The sequence below is a fragment of the Arachis hypogaea genome, chromosome 2, assembly GCF_003086295.3.
Source record: "Arachis hypogaea cultivar Tifrunner chromosome 2, arahy.Tifrunner.gnm2.J5K5, whole genome shotgun sequence".
In the NCBI taxonomy this organism is placed as follows: domain Eukaryota; kingdom Viridiplantae; phylum Streptophyta; class Magnoliopsida; order Fabales; family Fabaceae; genus Arachis; species Arachis hypogaea.
Window position 1 is genome coordinate 69,648,038 of NC_092037.1, and position 19,578 is coordinate 69,667,615.

General features: G+C 33.3%; 1 long non-coding RNA gene across 1 annotated transcript; it reads left to right on the forward strand.

Moving 5' to 3' along the window:
* The first annotated feature begins 311 nt into the window (after positions 1 to 311).
* On the forward strand, positions 312 to 2,563 carry LOC140179597 (uncharacterized). Its single transcript, XR_011873162.1, has 4 exons — positions 312 to 480; positions 572 to 626; positions 715 to 843; positions 2,310 to 2,563. It is a non-coding gene; the product is annotated as an uncharacterized lncRNA (long non-coding RNA).
* The last annotated feature ends 17,015 nt before the right edge of the window (positions 2,564 to 19,578 follow it).

Consider the following 19,578-nt stretch of genomic DNA (forward strand, 5'->3'; position numbering starts at 1 on the left):
TCAGATTGATTATAGTGAAATTCCATCATGTTTGTGATGGAGACTGGATGTAGGCTGCACTGCACTTTGTAAACCCCGGTTAAATTAGTAGATAATTAGTCAATAAATTAGTTTTTAATAAGGAGGATTAGAAATGTGAATGCTATATTAAATTAGGGTAGAGCTCATCGAAACGAGAATTTTGACACTAATTTCGAAGAAAACGGTCCAAAATTGGACCTAAAGGACCGAACCGGTTGAACCGAACCCGAACCGGCTTATCGGTCCAACCGGACCAGCCCATTAAAAAGAGCCACGGGCTCTTGTTCCCTCATTTCCTCAAGGACGCAGCTGAGCTCCAGGGAGAGGAAAGGAACGCCGAACATTTACGGCAAAGTTCCAAATCCCGTAATTCCTCCGTTCGAGCTCCAATCGTCGCACCGTTTGCGGCCACGCGTTCACTGCGTCGAGCTCTACATTTCTACCGGAACAATTTCATAGGTAACTCATTATTTTACACTCAGCCTTCATTTCCCCCAATTTTCGAATTTTAAGTGGGAATATTGAATTTCTTTGATTTCTGATGTTTTAGGATCCAATTAGCTTGAGAAAAACGTTCACTCTTGCTTATGTGAAGCTTGGGTAAGGTGAGGATACGATAATTCTATTTTATTTTCATTAAATTTGAGCTTTGAGTATTAAATTGGGTATATATGTATTATGAACGTGTATTAGGTTGAAAATAAATAATTGGAGCTTGAAATTGTGAATACTGGAACTTGGAGGAAGCGGATTAGTTGAGTTTTGAGAGGCTGTCTTGGTTTTGAATAAATAGCTTTGGTCGTTACGTGAAAATCGGCTAAGGTATGGTTTAGGTTTCTTGCATTTAATATATAATGTTCTGTGAAAACTTAGGCTAGATGACCATAGGATAAGCTGGAATGCAGGTGTATGTTTAATATTTAGTGATTTGTCGATGAATATAGTTGTTTGAAGTTTATTGGATAATTAGTTATTAATTTTGGATGGTGAATGTTGTTATGTTAATTTGGAACGAGTTATAGTTGAATGTTATTGTTGATGAACATAGTTGGTTTGGTGCTTGTTGATTAATTAATGATTCGGTGAATTATTGATTTGAGGTATTTTGTGTTAAAAGCCTAGGAATTGTGAACTATGATTCTTAGTTGAATTTTGGTTGTTGGATTTGAAGATTGTATGAGTTTAATTGTTGATCTGAAGTAGATTTTTGTGGAGATTGTTATGATAATGAGGAAGAGAATGTTGGATTGAAAAGAATGCAGGTTTGGACCCGAAAAGGGTGGCAAAGTCCGAGTTTTAGAGGAAATGCTGCCGAAATTTTATAAAAATTAGAGATTTTGTTTATATGATTATTTAAAAAGATTTAGATTTAAAGGTTATGGTTTGATTTTGAGTTATTAAGACAATGAGCATGTTTTAAGTTTGATTCATTTAGGAAAAAATGAATTATGTTTTGGATTAGAACTATTGATAGACGGAGTGGGAGGTGTGATAATGAAGGATAAGGATTGAATATGATTGATGTATGACGATGAATGAAATGTGATTGAGAATGATGTGGATATTGATGAATTATAATTAAATTATTTAAATGGCTTATGAATTTGAATAATCTGAGATACGAGATTCCCTGGATTAAGTGTCGTGGCTTGCCACCACGTGTACCAGGTTGAAAACTCGATACTCTGTTGACCCTACGACGTAAGTGTGACCGGGCACTATATAAATTCCCGGGAATGTTACCCCCATTGAGCAATATTGATTATTTGAGAAAAATCTATGCATAGACTCTTGGGGATGCACGTCGGGGGACCGTCTAAGGACAATTCAGACTTGTCGGGTTGGCTGGATAACCGACAGATGAGCCTCATCAGCCATAGGACAGGCATGCATCATATGCATATTACTTGAATTACTTACTTGTGCTCTAATTGGGTGTGCCTATCTGTATTTGCCATGTTAAATGTATATTTGTTATCTGCAGTACTTGTAACCTTCTTGTGTTTGCCTTTGTCTGTTTAGTTGTCTGTGAAAATGCATGATGGAGTTGGAGGTATGGAGGAATGGCAGTATGGGATTTAGATTTAAGGTTAAGTTAAGTTAGGATTAAATATTTTTAGAGAACCACCTTTTATGGCTTCTGTTTAATACTTTAAGCTCTATAATCTGAGTGTCGGTGTTCTAGGATTGCCTCTGGCATTCCCAGGACCTTATATATTATGTGTGTGGCACCTTTACCATACTGAGAACCTCCGGTTCTCATTCCATACTATGTTGTTGTTTTTCAGATGCAGGTCGAGAGGCATCTCGTTAGGCATCTGGACCCTTGAAGCGGAGTGGTTACAGGGTTATTTTGTTATGCTATGATGTGTATATATATACTTGGTTTTCTCTCCGCATAACTTGTTCTTTTGATCCTCCTAGAGGTTTATGGAGAGGTAGGATTGTGTATATGTACTTTTGGGTTATGGATATGTATGTATATATATGTAAATATTCTCCGGCCAGTCTTGACTTCGCAGGCTGAGTTAGGAGCTTGTTATTTGGTATCTTTGGCACTCTATTCCTACTTCTGTTATCATATGTTTAATAGTTATGGTTTCCTTAGCACGCAGGTTAACCCGTTCCTTGAGCGTTGCGCTTTTATTTTGCGATTTTGTTTCCTCTTTTCTTCACGGCTCCTAGCATATTATAATTCTTCTGCTATTATAAATATATATTTTATTTTAGAGGTCGTAATACCACACCACCTCTGTTTTACGGCTTAAGCGTAAAGCTTAGCGTGGTAGGGTGTTACACACTTAGCAGCCGAACCAGGATATATCTGGGTGTAATAGTCTTCTCTTTCTACTCCATTTCTGTTTTCTACTACACAGGAGCAAAAACTAGAATTATCTCGTGCCAAGTGACGAGACAAAACAAAAAAGTCTCGTGGCAAGGGACGAGATAAAACAAAGTTGCTCGTGTCCAGTGACGAGCAAAAACAGAAAAGTTTTCTCTGAAGGTCAGCAAGTGTTAGCACCGAAAAAAGGGGGCTAAGATTCAACCCCTTCTCTTAGCCACTGAAACCATCAATTGGTATTAGAGCTTGGTCTCAAAGAGATCAAGCTTTGCAGCTTGGAGTAAAGATCCTCATGGCAGAAAACAGTGACGCAAATGTATTGTCATACAATCTGGCGCAAATGTTCGAACGGTTCAATATCATCACTGTTGGCTTAGATGCTCTTGGAATCACACATTCAGAATCTGTGCTAGTGAGAAGAGTGTTGAGATGTCTCACAAAAGAGTGGGAAACAAAAGCTTTAATTATTTCTGAGAGTAGTAACTTAGATTCCATGACACTTGATGATTTGAGAGGAAATCTTCTTGCTTTTGAAAACTCTTATTTGAAAAAAGATTCAAAAAAGAAAGGAATTGCTTTTTTCTTCTGTGACTAACCCTCTGGATGATAAATCCAGTGATAACTCTTCTGAAAATGAGTTTGTGTTGTTTGCAAAAAAATTTAGGAAAATGGTGAAGCTCAAAGGCAAAGGCAGCACCTCAAGGAAGATGAAGAAAGACCTTATCAAAGTAACTTGTTACAATTGCAAGGAAATGGGTCATTTCAGATCTGATTGCCCCAAGTTGAAAAAGGAAGAGAAGCCGAAAAAAGTGAAGAAGAAGGGACTGATGGCCACATGGGAAGATTTGGAAAATGACTCAGATGATGATGATGAAGAGTCTGAGACTAAATCACAGCCCTGTCTCATGGCAAATGAGATAGATCAGGTATCATTTCAAAACCCTGACACTGAAGACCTTCATCTTATGATAAACCATCTTTCTGAAAAAATAAGATGTTTTCTAACTGAGAATCAAGATCTTGAACAACAAAATTTCATTCTTAAAGCTGAAAATGACTTTCTCAAAGAAAAACTAAGAGAGGCCGAAACTGCTTGTGATCTTGTGGAAGAGAATAAGCAGTTAAAAGCCCAAGTTAGAAGCTGTGAAAGTGACCATTCTGTCCTTGCATATGTGAATTGTTTTAAGCAAAATGAAGAGTTGCTTAAAGAGGTTAAAAGACTTAAGGAAGACTTAGCCAAGTTCACCCAAAGTTCTGAAAATTTGAATCAAATCTTGGCTAGTCAAAAACCTCTTTATGATAAAGCTGGGTTGGGTTTTTATAAATCTGAAAAATCACATTTTGAAAACATTGCTTCATCTTCGAATGATGTTAAGTATCAAGACCTAACTTCCTTTAACAAAACAGCAACTCCAAGATTTTGTAGACTATGTAACCGAAGTGGTCATTTTCCAGTTTAATGTTTCTTTGGAGAAAGAATGATAGGTGATAAAGTTTACAAGGTTGTTTTTGATTATAATGATCTGGGACACAAGAGATGGTTTAACGTGAAAGGATCCAAGAAAATTTGGATACCTAAGGTCACTTGAGTTTATTTTGTAGGTCTGCCTAGCATCCAAGAAAAAGGAAAATATGTGGTACATGGATAGCGGATGCTCTAGGCATATGACCGGAAAGACAACCTTCTTCATAAAGCTTGATGAATATGATGGAGGACTTGTCACCTTTGGTGATGATGCAAAAGGAAAAATAGTGGCTGTTGGGAAAGTTGGTAAAAACTTTTCTTCTTGTATAAATGATGTACTTCTTGTAAATGGTTTGAAACATAACTTACTTAGTGTTAGTCAATTGTGTGATTTGGGTTTTGAAGTTATTTTTAAGAAGCTTGTTTGCTTAGTTGTTTGTGAGAAAACTGGGGATATTTTATTTGAAGCTAAAAGATGCAATAATGTATATGGATTAACTCTTGAGGATTTAAAGGAACAAAATGTAACATGCTTTACCTCTCTTGAATCTGAAAAATGGCTTTGGCATAGAAAGTTGGGTCATGCTAGCATGTACCAAATTTCTAAGCTAGTCAAAAAGAATTTGGTTAGAGGAATTCCAAACATCAAGTTTGATAAGGATCTTACTTGTGATGCTTGCCAATTGGGCAAACAAGTAAAATTCTCTTTTAAATTAAAAGATGGAATCTCAACCAAAAGGCCATTGGAAATGTTACATATTGATCTTTTTGGTCCTACTAGAACTCAAAGTTTGGGAGGTAAACATTATGGTCTTGTTGTGGTTGATGATTACTCTAGATTCGGTTGGGTACTTTTCCTTGCTCATAAGAATGATGCGTTTTATGCTTTTTCCACCCTTTGCAAGAAAATTCAAAATGAAAAGGATTTGAAAATTGCCCATTTGAGAAGTGATCATGGAAGAGAATTTGAAAATCAAGACTTTGAAAAATTCTGTGATGACTTAGGGATTTCTCATAATTTTTCATGCCCTAGAACACCCCAACAAAATGGGGTGGTTGAAAGAAGGAATCGAAGTCTTCAAGAAATGACTAGGGCCATGCTATGTGAGAATGAAATTCCTAAATTTTTGTGGGCTGAAGCTGTGAACACAGCATGTTATATTTTGAATAGAACAATCATTAGAAAAGGGTTAAAGAAAACTCCTTATGAGATATGGAGAGGAACCCCTCCAAACCTTAAGTACTTTCATGTTTTTTGATGCAAATGCTTTGTACTTAACAATAAGGAAAACCTTGGAAAATTTGATCCAAAATCCTATGAAGGAATGTTTGTTGGATATTCCACCACAAGCAAGGCTTATAGAATTTATCTCAAAGAGCATAGGACAATAGAGGAATCCATACATGTTACCTTCTGTGATTCTAACTTAATTCCCAGTATTGTGATAGATAATGATTCAGATGAAGAAGGAGCCGGAACAAGCAAAGAAAATCCCAAATCTGTCCAGAATGAAGAATCTGCCAGTCCAGTTTTGTCTCGTCAGATTGAAGGAAAAACTTCCGATTTGTCTCCTGAGCAGGGACGAGAAACTGAAACAGTGAGACCACCAGAAGCTCATCAAAGCTCAACACCTGTCCGAAAGCCTAGAGAATGGAAGTCTATGAAGGGTTATCCTCATGACTTCATCATTGGTGATCCCTCTCAAGGAGTAACAACAAGATCATCTACCAAAAGGCCAACCAAACCTAGCAATCTTGCTCTCTTGTCACAAATAGAGCCCAACAATGTCAAACAAGCTCTTGAGGATCCATCATGGGTCAAAGCAATGCAAGAGGAGCTTGCTCAATTTGACAAGAATAAGGTTTGGACACTAGTACCTCATCCGGATGGTAAGAAGGTAACGGGTACTAAGTGGGTTTTTAAAAATAAACTTGGTGAGGATGGACAAGTTGTTCGTAACAAGGCTAGATTAGTGGCCCAAGGTTACGATCAAGAAGAAGGTATTGATTTTGATAAGTCTTTTGCTCCGGTAGCTAGAATGGAAGCAATTAGGTTACTTCTTGCCTATGCTGCCCATAAGGGTTTCAAAATGTTTCAAATGGATGTTAAGTGTGCCTTCCTTAATGGTTTTATTGATAGGGAAGTGTATGTGGCTCAACCCCCCAGTTTTGAACATAAAGAATTTCCAAATCATGTTTTTAAATTAACTAAGGCTCTTTATGGTCTTAGACAAGCTCCAAGAGCTTGGTATGAAAGGCTTAGTGCCTTCTTGTTGGAAAATCATTTTCAAAGGGGAACCACCGACACTACCTTATTCATTAAAGCATCTAATGATGATATCCTTCTTGTTCAAGTTTATGTTGATGACATTGTATTTGGTTCGGCCAATGTTTCCTTGTGTGAAGAGTTTGGAAAACTCATGACTAGTGAGTTTGAGATGAGTTTAATGGGAGAGCTTACTTTCTTTCTTGGCCTCCAAATTAAGCAAACTCCTAGCGGTACTTTTATTCACCAAGGAAAGTATGCAAAAGAACTTATCAAAAAGTTTGGCCTAGAAAATTCCAAATCAATGGGCACTCCTATGCATCCTAATACTAAACTTGAAAAAGATGATGATGGCCAAGATGTGGATGAAACAAGGTATAGAGGAATGATAGGTTCACTCATGTTCCTTACCTCCTCTAGACCGGATATAGTCCAAAGTGTGGGTGTATGTTCAAGGTTTCAATCACATCCAAAAGAATCCCACCTTACGGCTGTTAAACGCATCATTAGATACATTAAGGGAACTTGTAATTATGGATTATGGTATCCTAAATCTGATGATTTTTGTACAGTAGGTTTTTGTGATGCAGATTATGCGGGAGATCGAGTAGATAGGAGGAGCACCTCAGGCATGTGTTGCTTCCTTGGAAGCTCACTCAACATGTGGTCAAGCAAAAAACAAGCCACAGTGGCTCTATCCACTGCTGAAGCCGAATATGTTTCCGTATCTGCATGTTGCTCACAATTAATTTGGTTAAAAACACAATGGGAAGATTACAAATTAAAAATCAATAGTATACACTTATTTTGTGATAATATGAGTGCTATAAACATTTCAAAAAATCATGTTCTGCACTCAAGAACTAAGCACATTGAGATAAAATATCACTTTATTAGAGAACATGTGCAAAAGGGTACTATTGATATTCAATTTGTAAAATCTGAAGACCAAATTGTTGATATTTTTACAAAACCTCTCTGTGAAAACAGATTCTGTACATTGAGAAAAAGTTTGGGAATGTTTGATTTGAGTTTCATTGAAAATCTGTGAATATGTGACTCTGTTCAGTTTTGCTCGTAGGTTTGGACGAGATAAAAAAATAATGGCATAATGGAAGAGCTGTGGTCAAGGGGGAGGCAACGCAGAATTCAAATTTTTATGGGCTCCACCAAAATTCCATGACCCCACCATAACAGTTTTGTTAGTTATCTCTCTATGCTAATAAGAATCTTCTTCCTTGTGTCATCATATCTTCTTGGAAGTGGTTATTGTCAAATCAAATCCCTCTCTCCATCTAATCCCTTGATTTAAGGCAATAACTTTTCAGTTTTAGATTTCAAAAGTTAAAAGGGAAATCATCTTTTTGGGTAATAACCACCCCATAATGGTCATTAACCGCCCACTAATGATCATTATTTCCATCATTCTCTCTCTCCAAGCCTCATTTAATGCGTCACCCACCTTGCTTCTCTCCCACTCCACTCGGTTATCAACCACACCCTTTCATATTTCATTCCTCCATTACTATGAAAAAGAAAACCGCGCCAAGAAAGAGTGAAAGAATTCTTCTTTCTCAAAAACCATCAACGCCTCAAACTCACACTCATATCCACATTTATTCAACCTCATCATCTTCTCCTTCACCACCATCCAAACAAACAACCACCATGAGAAAAAAGGTGATTGCCCACAAGAGTTCAGGCCGAGGCAAGAACAAGAAACCCGTAGTTGAAGAAGAAGAGCAAGAATCTCATACTTCTCCTACTCCTTCACCTCCACCCTCATCACCGAAGAAGACTACCCTCGGAAAAAGCTCAAAGAAGAATCAAGGGTTTGCACTAAATGACACGACTGAACCTCCAAACTTGGAATCCATGGAATTCCGAGACAAGTATGGCAAGACTCACTCTCATTTTGATCCAAGCAGATTTAACTCCTGCACCTCTTTTAAGTTTCACAAAGAGGTTATGGAGAAACGTCATTTGTGCACTACCTATCTTGTTAGTCTCGAAAATCTCAAAAGCACCAACATTCCCTCTCTGTTTGAACTCCTCAACTGGAAGCCTCTGCTCCTCATCAAAAAACCAGTGTACCCAGGTCTTGTTCGAGAATTTTATGCTAATATGCGACTCATTGATGGCACCCTTCATTCCTATGTCAAAAGGGTTCAAATAGCCCTTGATGCTGAGACAATTGGAGCGGCCCTGGGCTTCAAGGATGAAGGTCCGCGAGCATATATGGTGGAGAAATGGGACACACAAGTTAGCGTTTCACACAATACTGTTCTCCAGCACATTTGCAAGAACCTTTCTGGATTGCATGGCACCATTCCAACCCACAAAGCCCTTGGACCAGTCAATTCCCTGCTTCACCGAATCATCACTCATATTCTGACTCCCCAAAGCGGCTTACACAACCGAGTAACATTTTCTGACTGTCTCATATTGTTTGCTTTAGTTACCTCTACTCCTATCTCCTTTGGTTATATTATGATTAGACACATGTGGGATTCTGTTAGAAGCACCAGAAAGGCTAACCTGCCTTACGGTATGTTTTTAACTGGAATTTTTGAGTACTTTAAAGTTGATCTGTTGAATGAGAAGGTAGAAAACGATGTGTCTACAATCCGGGGTGGAGGAGCAACTAAGGAAACCAAAGGGCGAAAATCGGACAGTGAACATGAAGGCAGGCCAGAATCTTCCAAAACAATCAGATCCATTCAACAGATTTTGGGAGAATTTTCAAACATGGCAGACATGATGTTTCGATCTTATAAAGAAGCCCGCAAGCAAGCTTATGAGAGTGAGAAAACTTGGAAAAATTGCAAAGAAAGGGTCAACCTGATGCTGGAACATCTTAATAAGGATTTGGGAGATGATAGTGGAGGAGACGCTGAGGAAGAAGATATTAACTTCTCTGATGATTAGTGACTGTCTTTACTCTGTTTGATATTGGCTCCATTAGGCTCAATCTTTTTTGTATAAGCATGACTTGATACTCACTGCTTTAGGATCATCTCTAGGATACTTTGATACACTTTTGCTATTATATCTTGAACTTTTTGTTATGTTAATCCTGATTTGTGCAGGTGCCCCTTTGATGACAAAAGGGGGAGGAAATTTAGGTTCCAAAATTGAAATTGGAACGAAACAGGGGTTGGAAAAACAAACAGGGCAACAGGGGTTGAAATTTTCAATTTTTGAAAATTCATGATCACCCTTGTTCAAAGAATGCATGTTGATAATGCATTAGTTTTACTATGGTCATTACTGTCTGAACTGCATTTTTTTGGTTTATCATGATTAGTTTAATTGGCATTTGGTTTATAATGATTGATTTACTTTGATGCCTGGATGCTGTTTCATCATTGATAAATTTGTTGGATTGAAAATTTATTTTTGGCAGTTCCTTTAATTTGTGTAAAATATCAAAACTGCCTTGATTTGTTCTTCAAATATTTTTCATCATGTTGATTTGCTCTGATATCTTAAACAGGAAAATGTTTGAAAAATATTTGGATACCTTTTGAGTTTGAGCAGTAAATCAGTTTATGATATCAAATGAGTTTTGATTATCAATTAAAACTGCTCATAAATCAAGCATTTAGCATCATGTATAAATATGCTAAATAACATTGTTACTTGAAGCTTGAATTAAATGTTATAGGTTAGTGCTTCCCTTGGTAAAATAGCATACATTAAGGGGGAGCCATGTGACATTTAGAAAGGGGGAGAAATTCAAATTCAAAGGGAGCACTCTTTACTCAATCCTTAAATTTCTTTCCATTTCAATTTTAATAATGTTTGTCATCAAGGGGGAGATTGATGAGTTTGGAAAACTCTAAATTAATATTTGTGATGACTAAACATTATTAAAATAATTAATTACAAAATCATTAATTTGATCTTTATTTAATATATATTGATTAATAATTTTGTTGCAGATTTTATAAATTGAGCCGAATTAAAAGGAAATGTTGCTAGCCCAATGATTAAAATATTTAGCATTAATATGAGTTAGTTTCTTATGGCTGAATGGAAAATAAATTAATTGGGCCAAAACTCAAACATTATCATAAGCCCAATTAATTTGATTGAATTAAAATTTTATTGGGTCAGATTAAGCTTTATTGCAACAAAGCCCAATTTCAATTTTGATGAATGTTTCCATGCATGATCCGAATCCAAAGTCCATCAGGAAAACAAATGTTAACATTTGTTTCATGCTTCCCAACGGATCCCATCTCTCTTCTTTGAATGGATTCCAAATTTAATTTGATAGCATTGGAAACATGAGAGAGAATATGAGTGTCATTGATTTGACTACAAGCACTAAAGCTACACGCTTGCCAGCAAAGAGAAAGGGAAATTGATTTACTTTATTCTCTATCTTTGTTTCATTAATTATTAACTTCTCTTTCCTCTCTCTCATCTCATTCTCTCTTCGGTTATTACACAGAAAATATTGGTAGCCATGGAAGCAAATGTAAACTACCGAAAGGAAGGGAGAACAAGCTACAAGACCATCATGATGATGGCACGAAAAAGAAAAAGAAAAGTAAGCTGTGGCTAAGATTTGCATCACTTATGGTAAGATTTTGTGATGAGATCTTGGCTTCTTCATGCTCAAAAAGGAAGATGAAGATTCGGCCAGCTTGAGGGAGATTCTTGAAGCATGGCTTGTCTTTGATTCTGCTCAACCACCACAGGGAGTAGCTAGAGTGGCGAAGTGATGGTTGAGACAGAGATTGAAGCAGATGAAGTCATCATCATCATGAAGCATCAAGGGCCAGAAATCCATCTTGGAGAGGAAGCCAAGGATGGAGAGCTCGGATTGATGAAGGGTGATGATCAAGAAAGGACTAGAGGTAATTGCATGTTGGGTTTTACATGATTATCTCTTCTCTCTCTAAGTGGCCGAACCGGTTCTGTGTTTGTTGAAGGAGGAAGAAGTTGGTTCGGTTTTGGCTTCAAGTGTGGAGGCTTTCCTCTTCTTTAAAAAGGGGGAACAACCACTGTTTGAAGCAAGGAGAAAATTTGAGAGTGCAAGGCACAGTGTTCTCAGAGCTACCTGAGCTAACAGTTTTCTCTTCTCCTTCAATGTATTCTGTTTAGTATTTTTCTGTTTAATTTTGTCATGTCTTGAGTCTCATGGAAAAAGGCAAACAGTGAGGTTTGTAATGAAAAAAGCCATAGAGCGGAAAAAGGCAGAGAGTGCAAAATTAAAAGAAAAAGCCATAGATGTCTTAGAGTTCCTTTGTTCATCTATGTTGTGTATCATGATTCTGTGGGAATCCCCTTGTAAGTTGGGTTAGCACTTTACAAGTTGTAATCAGATTGATTATAGTGAAATTCCATCATGTTTGTGATGGAGACTGGATGTAGGCTGCACTGCACTTAGCAGCCGAACCAGGATATATCTGGGTGTAATAGTCTTCTCTTTCTACTCCATTTCTGTTTTCTACTACACAGGAGCAAAAACTAGAATTATCTCGTGCCAAGTGACGAGACAAAACAAAAAAGTCTCGTGGCAAGGGACGAGATAAAACAAAGTTGCTCGTGTCCAGTGACGAGCAAAAACAGAAAAGTTTTCTCTGAATGTCAGCAAGTGTTAGCACCGAAAAAAGGGGGCTAAGATTCAACCCCCTTCTCTTAGCCACTGAAACCATCAAATGATGATGATGATGATGAAAAAGAAGAAGAAGCAGCAGAAGATGAAGGGGAGGAAGAGAAAGAGTTTTGAATTATGCAAAACTTATCAGAATAAAAATACACCGAAATATTTCTAAAATACACTGAAAGTTTTTCAAAATACACCGAAATAAGAATGAAGAATAAAACAGATTTATCACAGTAACAATTCATATTCAAAACTCTTACATCGAAATTTGATACAAATGCCCAAAACTGATTTCTTTAATGCATTTTTTTATTTCTTTCTTTCTTTTAGTTGAATGAATGTATGTTCATCCTCTTCCAAATAATTTTTCAGCATTATCTGTTTCTTCTTTTTATTTGTTTGATTTTTGTTTTTAAGAAGAAGAAGAAGCAGCAGTAGAAGATGGAGAGGAAGAAGAGAAAAAAATTTGAATTATGCAAAACTTATCAAAATAAAAATACACCGAAAAATATTTCTAAAATACACCGCAAGATTTCTAAAATACACCGAATATTTTTTAAAAAACACCAAATGAGAATGAAACATATTCATCACAATAACAATTTAGATTCACAACTCATACATAAAAAATTTGCTACAAATGCACAAAAATATTTTCTTTAATTTTAAATCAGGCAATGTCATAAATCTGACAAAAATTCTATGATAACGATAACAACAATACGTATAAGAAGAAGAAGAAGATAATGACTATAACGATGATGATCATGATGATGAAGATGATGGAAGAGAAGGAGGAAAGAGAAGGAAGAAAAGAAATTCCAATAAAAGAAAGAATTTGTGCGCGTGAATATCAATTATTTGTATAAACTTGTATCATAAAATAACTTGTATGTGAAAAATAATTGTTTAATTAAATAATCATTTAATAATTCTTAACTATCAATTTTATATCAAATTAAATGCACCTGAATTTTCATGTTATCCTAAATTAATTTGGATATAATAAAATATAATTACATATATATTAACAATTCAGCAGACATAATAATGTCTTTTAAATCGTTTTTTAATTATTTTTAAGAAATTAATATTTATATTATTTTAAATTATAAATTTAATATTAATAATTAAAAATAAAAAAATTAATATCTTATTAATATTTTAAATGCATAAAATAAATAAATTTAAATCAAATAAAATATAAAATAAAATTATTATATTGTTATTATGTGACAAAATCAATAAAGATTTATAAATATTATTTATTTATTTTTTCAACTTTAGTTAATTTAAAATAGAAATAAAAATTTTAAAAATATTATTTGTACACTAAAATCAGCTACTAAAATCAGTCATCATATATATAGTTTAACTCATTTTTAATGTGTATTTTATATTTTAATATATATTCTATTCTGGTGGCTAATTTTAGTATATACTTGATATAGTTATAAAAAATTATATTCAAAGTATAAAACTCTTTATCTTTTTGTATAATTCTAAAAAATTTAAAATATTTTATATTTTTTAATTTTATATTTAATATTTTAAATTATTTTTAATTTTATTATTATTTTAAAATTATTAATTTTTATTTTTATTATATCGGTTTACTTTATCACATTCTATTATTTTTTCTTTCTATTCTATATACATATACTTATTATTATTTCATAGCCACTATTATATTATTATTATTATTATTTTTTTTTACTTGATACTTCTTTGTTTTTTTATTCTCCTTTCTTTCATGTTCTCTTTACCTTACAGTAATGAATTACCAACATGTGTCATTATTACAGCTTTAAATCTTATCCATCACTTCGATATATAATTGTTTATTGTGTTTATTTTAAATCTTATTTTTATTTGTCGTTAGAAAGATTTGTAAAAGAATTATTCTCATTTTATAGTTTAATATCTAAATGTATAATTATTATAATTATTAATGGCTTAACAGACACAAAATGTGTCTATTTAATCGTTTTCTCTATTGTTTTTAAAGTTGGGTAATTTAATAATATTTAAAATTTTATATTTGAATTAAAATAATTATATAAAATAATCAATAATAATATTAAAATAATAAAAATAAAATAAATATATATCATCTATTTATAAAAAAATAATCCATAAAATAATTATTATAATAATATTCTATCTTTTTCTAACATAAAATTAAAAAATAAATATACAAATACATATAAATTATTTATAAAAAATAAATTATATTTAAATATCATGTGTATTTACTTAGGTTATGCTACAGTGATAAAAGTAATTTTTTCCAACAGGAGAGAAAAGTAGGTGGCGATGCATGATGTGGACACATGTTAGTGTTATAGGAGTGCGCGTCCGCAGCATCTGACACGGAGCAAGTGGTACAAGAATTTGCCTCTAAAATTACGGTTTATTAGGATGACATAATTTGTTATTAATGGTAACTAGTGTTTTTTTGGGGTTTTTTGTTTGTGAAAGTGTATTGTTAATTTGTTATATGTACTGTTTTTGCCCATAGTGTAGTAACTATAGAGTAGGCTTGGGTTTTTGGGCGAGGCCAGGGTGTTTTACTGTATTAGGCCATGACATGTTTAAGAGGTCATTTTTGATAATGAGGCTGCATTTATTTTTAGAGACAATTTTTAGAGATAGGATAAAATATAACACTGAAATAGAGATAATATAATAAAAACACTAAAAATTATCTTTTATGTATTGTGTTTGGATATGATGTATAAAATATTAATGTAATATCTAATATTATGTTTGAATACACATGAATAAGAATAAAATATTATATGAAATGACTAAAATAGTCCTGTAATTCCAAATTTTTTACATCAAATATAAATTAATTTAATAGACATTGAGAATACGTAGACAGACAAAACTTGAAAAAAATATTTGAAGAGATAAAAAATTTTAATAAAAAAATATATTAATATTTATATTAAATAAATTTATAAATATAATTATTTTATTTTTAAATTTATTATTAATATGTAGGAATACATATAATTAAGATTAACAAAAAAATAAATTTAGGTTTAATTAATAAAAAATTTTGTTTAGATTAATAAGTCAAATTAATTTTAAATAAAAAATTAATTTTTAAAAAATTCATTTTTACATGAAAAAAATTAGTTTTTCACATAAAAATCTATTTTTATTTAGAAAACCAATTTTTTTTAATCTAAAAACTGATTTTTTTTAAATTATATAAAATTAATTACATTTTATAAATTATTTTTTAGCATTTTAAAGATCAATTTTACTTTTGATAATATTTATCTTTCAAAAATGTCAAGACTAATTATTTTTGTTATTATTTTTATTACAAATCAAATAATATAATACAAGATTAAAATGGTATTGAAATAAAAACGATAAAAAAAAAGAATTATCTACCCCAATAAAAAATTCTACAGAAAAGAGAGAGTATCTGAAAAAGAAAGAGATAGAAAAAGAGCAAGAAGAAGAAAGTACATCTCTAAGAACAACACAATAGGAAAAATAAGAAGGGATAATAGTGAAATAATAAAAAATATCTATGGACAAAAAGGAAAACAAAATTTATAAAAAAAAGTCCGTGTCCACTCTTCCAAATCCCTTCGTAAAAGAGTGGACACAAAAGTATAAAAAACTGTCTCGGAGATAATATGTCAGCATTGGATTCGATGGTCCCAGAACGTTTGGACCACTTAATGGTTCCATAACAAAATATGTTTTTTAAGTTTTTATTAACAACTGCTAAATAGTCATTTTCTAATTTTAATTACAAATTAATTCCATATATTTTATTTAATTATAAAAACTATTTTTTATTTTATAAATTATTATTTTATCATTCATCTATTATATTTATTAACAATAAAAAACAAAAACAATGACGAATTAGATCTTCCATTGATCGTAATAAACCTTTTGGCCATTCCAATCGATTAAAAGTTTATATTTAATCCATAATGTTCGTCCAGGGTTGTGAAATCGTGTTTCTTTCAAAATCAATCGATATTGAAATTCAGGTTTCTTATAACTCAATCGATTTGACTACATGTTATCACAAAACAATCGATTGAAAATTGCAAGGCATCATGGTTTTTGCAAAATCAATCGATTGGTCATATTACCCAATCGATTGAACGATGACTAAAATGTGAGTTTTTTATAAATCAATCAGATTGAATACTTCAAAACAACCTGAAGTCTCACAATTCAATCGATTGGTTGTGTTACCCAATCGATTAAAGTCATCAAAACAATATGAATTTTCTGAATTCAATAGATTGGTTGTGCTATCCAATCGACGTAGTACACAATTCAATCGACTGGATAGCACAACCAATCGATTGAATTCGGAAAATTCATATTATTTTGATGACTTCAATCGATTGGGTAACACAACCAATCAATTGAATTGTGAGACCTCAGGTTGTTTTGAAGCATTCAATCGATTGGATAGTATAAGCAATCGATTGATTTATAAAATACCCACATTTTAGTCATCGTTCAATCGATTGGGTAATATGACCAATCGATTGATTTTGCGAAAACCATACTGTCTTACAATTTTAATCGATTGTTTTGTGATAACATGTAGTCCAATCGATTGATTTTGAAAGAAACACGATTTCACAACTTTGGACAAACGTCATGAATCAAATATAAACTTTTAATCGATTGGAATGGTCAAAAAATTTATTACGATCAATGGAAGATCTAATTCATTATTGTTTTTGTTTTTTATTGTTAATAAACGTAATAGATAAATGATAAAATAATAAATTATAAAATAAAAAATAGTTTTTATAATTAAATAAAATATATGAGATTAATTTGTAATTAAAATTAGAATATAGCTACTTAGTCGTTGTTAATAAATACTTAAAAAATATGTTTTGTTATGAGACCATTAAGTGGTCCAAACGTTTTGGGACCATCGAATTCAATGTCCAATATATCCAGTATTCATGTGTCTGCTTCCAAACACTTTTTAAACAAGTGTTATTCATGTCTCTGGGTCTTGTCTCCGAAAACAAATGCTACCTAAAGAATTGAACTTTCAAACTAATAATAAATAATTCTATTTATAAATGTAATAATAAATTAATAATATTGATAAATAACAAAGGAATAAAATAGCAAATTCACTAAAACACACGTAGGTCACCAGCTTGCACAACCATAGTAAAACCTTAAAGAAAATTGATCATGATATTTTTTCGGTGATTTCAATAATAAATTTATTTTCTTTTTGGTATAATTAATGGTCAAATTATTTTTTATTTTTTATTTAAATTTAACTTTTACATAATTAATAGTCAAATTTTAAATAATAAAAATTAAATATGTTAAATTAAATATCACGTATTGATGAGCGGATAATTTATACGCTTTTTAGAATTGTTTTTAAATAGTTTTTAGTATGATTTAGTTAGTTTTTAGTATATAATTATTAGTTTTTTTGCAAAAATCACATTTCTGGACTTCACTATGAGTTTGTGTGTTTTTCTGTGATTTCAGGTATTTTTTGGCTGAAATTGAGGGATCTAAGCAAAAATCTGATTCAGAGGCTGAAAAAGAACTGCAGATGCTGTTGGATTATGACCTCCCTGCACTCGAAATGGATTTTCTGGAGCTACAGAAGTCCAATTAGCACGCTCTCAATTGCGTTGGAAAGTAGACATCTTGAACTTTCCAGCAATGTATAATAGTCTATACTTTTCTCGAGATTTGATGGCCCTAATTGGCGTCACAACGTCGGTCAGATACCCTTTTCTAGCGTTAAACGCTAGAACTGGCATAAAACTGGAGTTAAACGCCCAAACTGGCACCAGAGTTGGCATTAAACTCCAAGAAAAGGCTATGCACATGAAAGCTTCAATGCTCAGCCCAAGCACACACCAAGTGGGCCCCGGAAGTGGATTTCTGCATCATTTACTTATTTCTGTAAACCCTAGGTTACTAGTTCATTATAAATAGGGCCTTTTACTATTGTATGAGATGTCTTGGCTATTCTGGTTCCCCCTCTGGGGCCGAAACCAATGAACACCATTATCACTTATGTATTTTCAACGGTGGAGTTTCTACACCTCATAGATTAAGGTGTGGAGCTCTGCTGTTCCTCATGAATTAATGCAAAGTACTATTGTTCTTCTATTCAATTCAATCTTATTCTTATTCTAAGATATTCACTCGCACTTCAACCTGATGAATGTGATGATCCGTGACACTTATCATCATTCTCCCTTATGAACGCGTGCCTGACAACCACTTCCGTTCTACATGCAATGGCTTGAGTGTGTATCTCTTGGCCTCCTGGTCCACGACGCATGGTTGCCTCTCCTGACAACAGAGCTTCCATTCCGTGCAATCAGAGTCTTCATGGTATAAGCTAGAATCAAATGGGTAGCATTCTTGAGATTCAGAAAGTCTAAACCTTGTCTGTGGTATTCCGAGTAGGATCTGTGATGGGATGACTGTGACGAGCTTCAAACTCGCGAGTGTTGGGCGCAGTGACAGTGTGCAAAAGGATCAATGGATCTTATTCCGACATGATTGAGAACCGACAGATGATTAGCTATGCGGGTAACCGTAGAGGACCATTTTCATTGAGAGGATGGATGGTAGCCATTGACAACAGTGATCCACCTACATACAGCTTGCCATGGAAAGGAGTATGAATGATTGGGTGAAAGCAATAGGAAAGCAGAGGCTCAGAGGGAACAAAACATCTTCATACGCTTATCTGAAATTCCCACCAATGAATTGCATAAGTATTTCTATCCTATTCTATGTTCTATTTCATTCTTTTAATTATTAAAACCCCATAACCATTTGAATCCGCCTGACTGAGATTTACAATATGACCATAGCTTGCTTCAAGCCGACAATCTCCGTGGGATCGACCCTTACTCACGTAAGGTATTACTTGGACGACCCAGTGCACTTGCTGGTCAGCTGCACGAAGTTGTGTATCACGATTTCGTGTACCAAAATTTTGGCGCCATTTCCGGGGATTGTTCGAGTTTGGACAACTGACGGTTCATCTTGTTGCTTAGATTAGGTATTTTTTTTATTTTTTATTTCAGAATTTTTAAGAATGAATACTAGAGTTTCAAATGATGCTTTTATCATCACAGGAGCCAGTTGATTCCCATCAATTTGACTGTTGTATGTAATGTCCTGCTGAAGCTTGGTTAACCATGTCTAATCTTTTTAGACTGAAGCTTTAGACTAACATTGCATGATTCCTGGAATTCTTATTAAAAATTTTGAGTTTCCTATTTTGTTTTTCAAAATAATTTTCGAAAAAAATACAAAAAAAATTATAAAATTATAAAATCAAAAATATTTTGTGT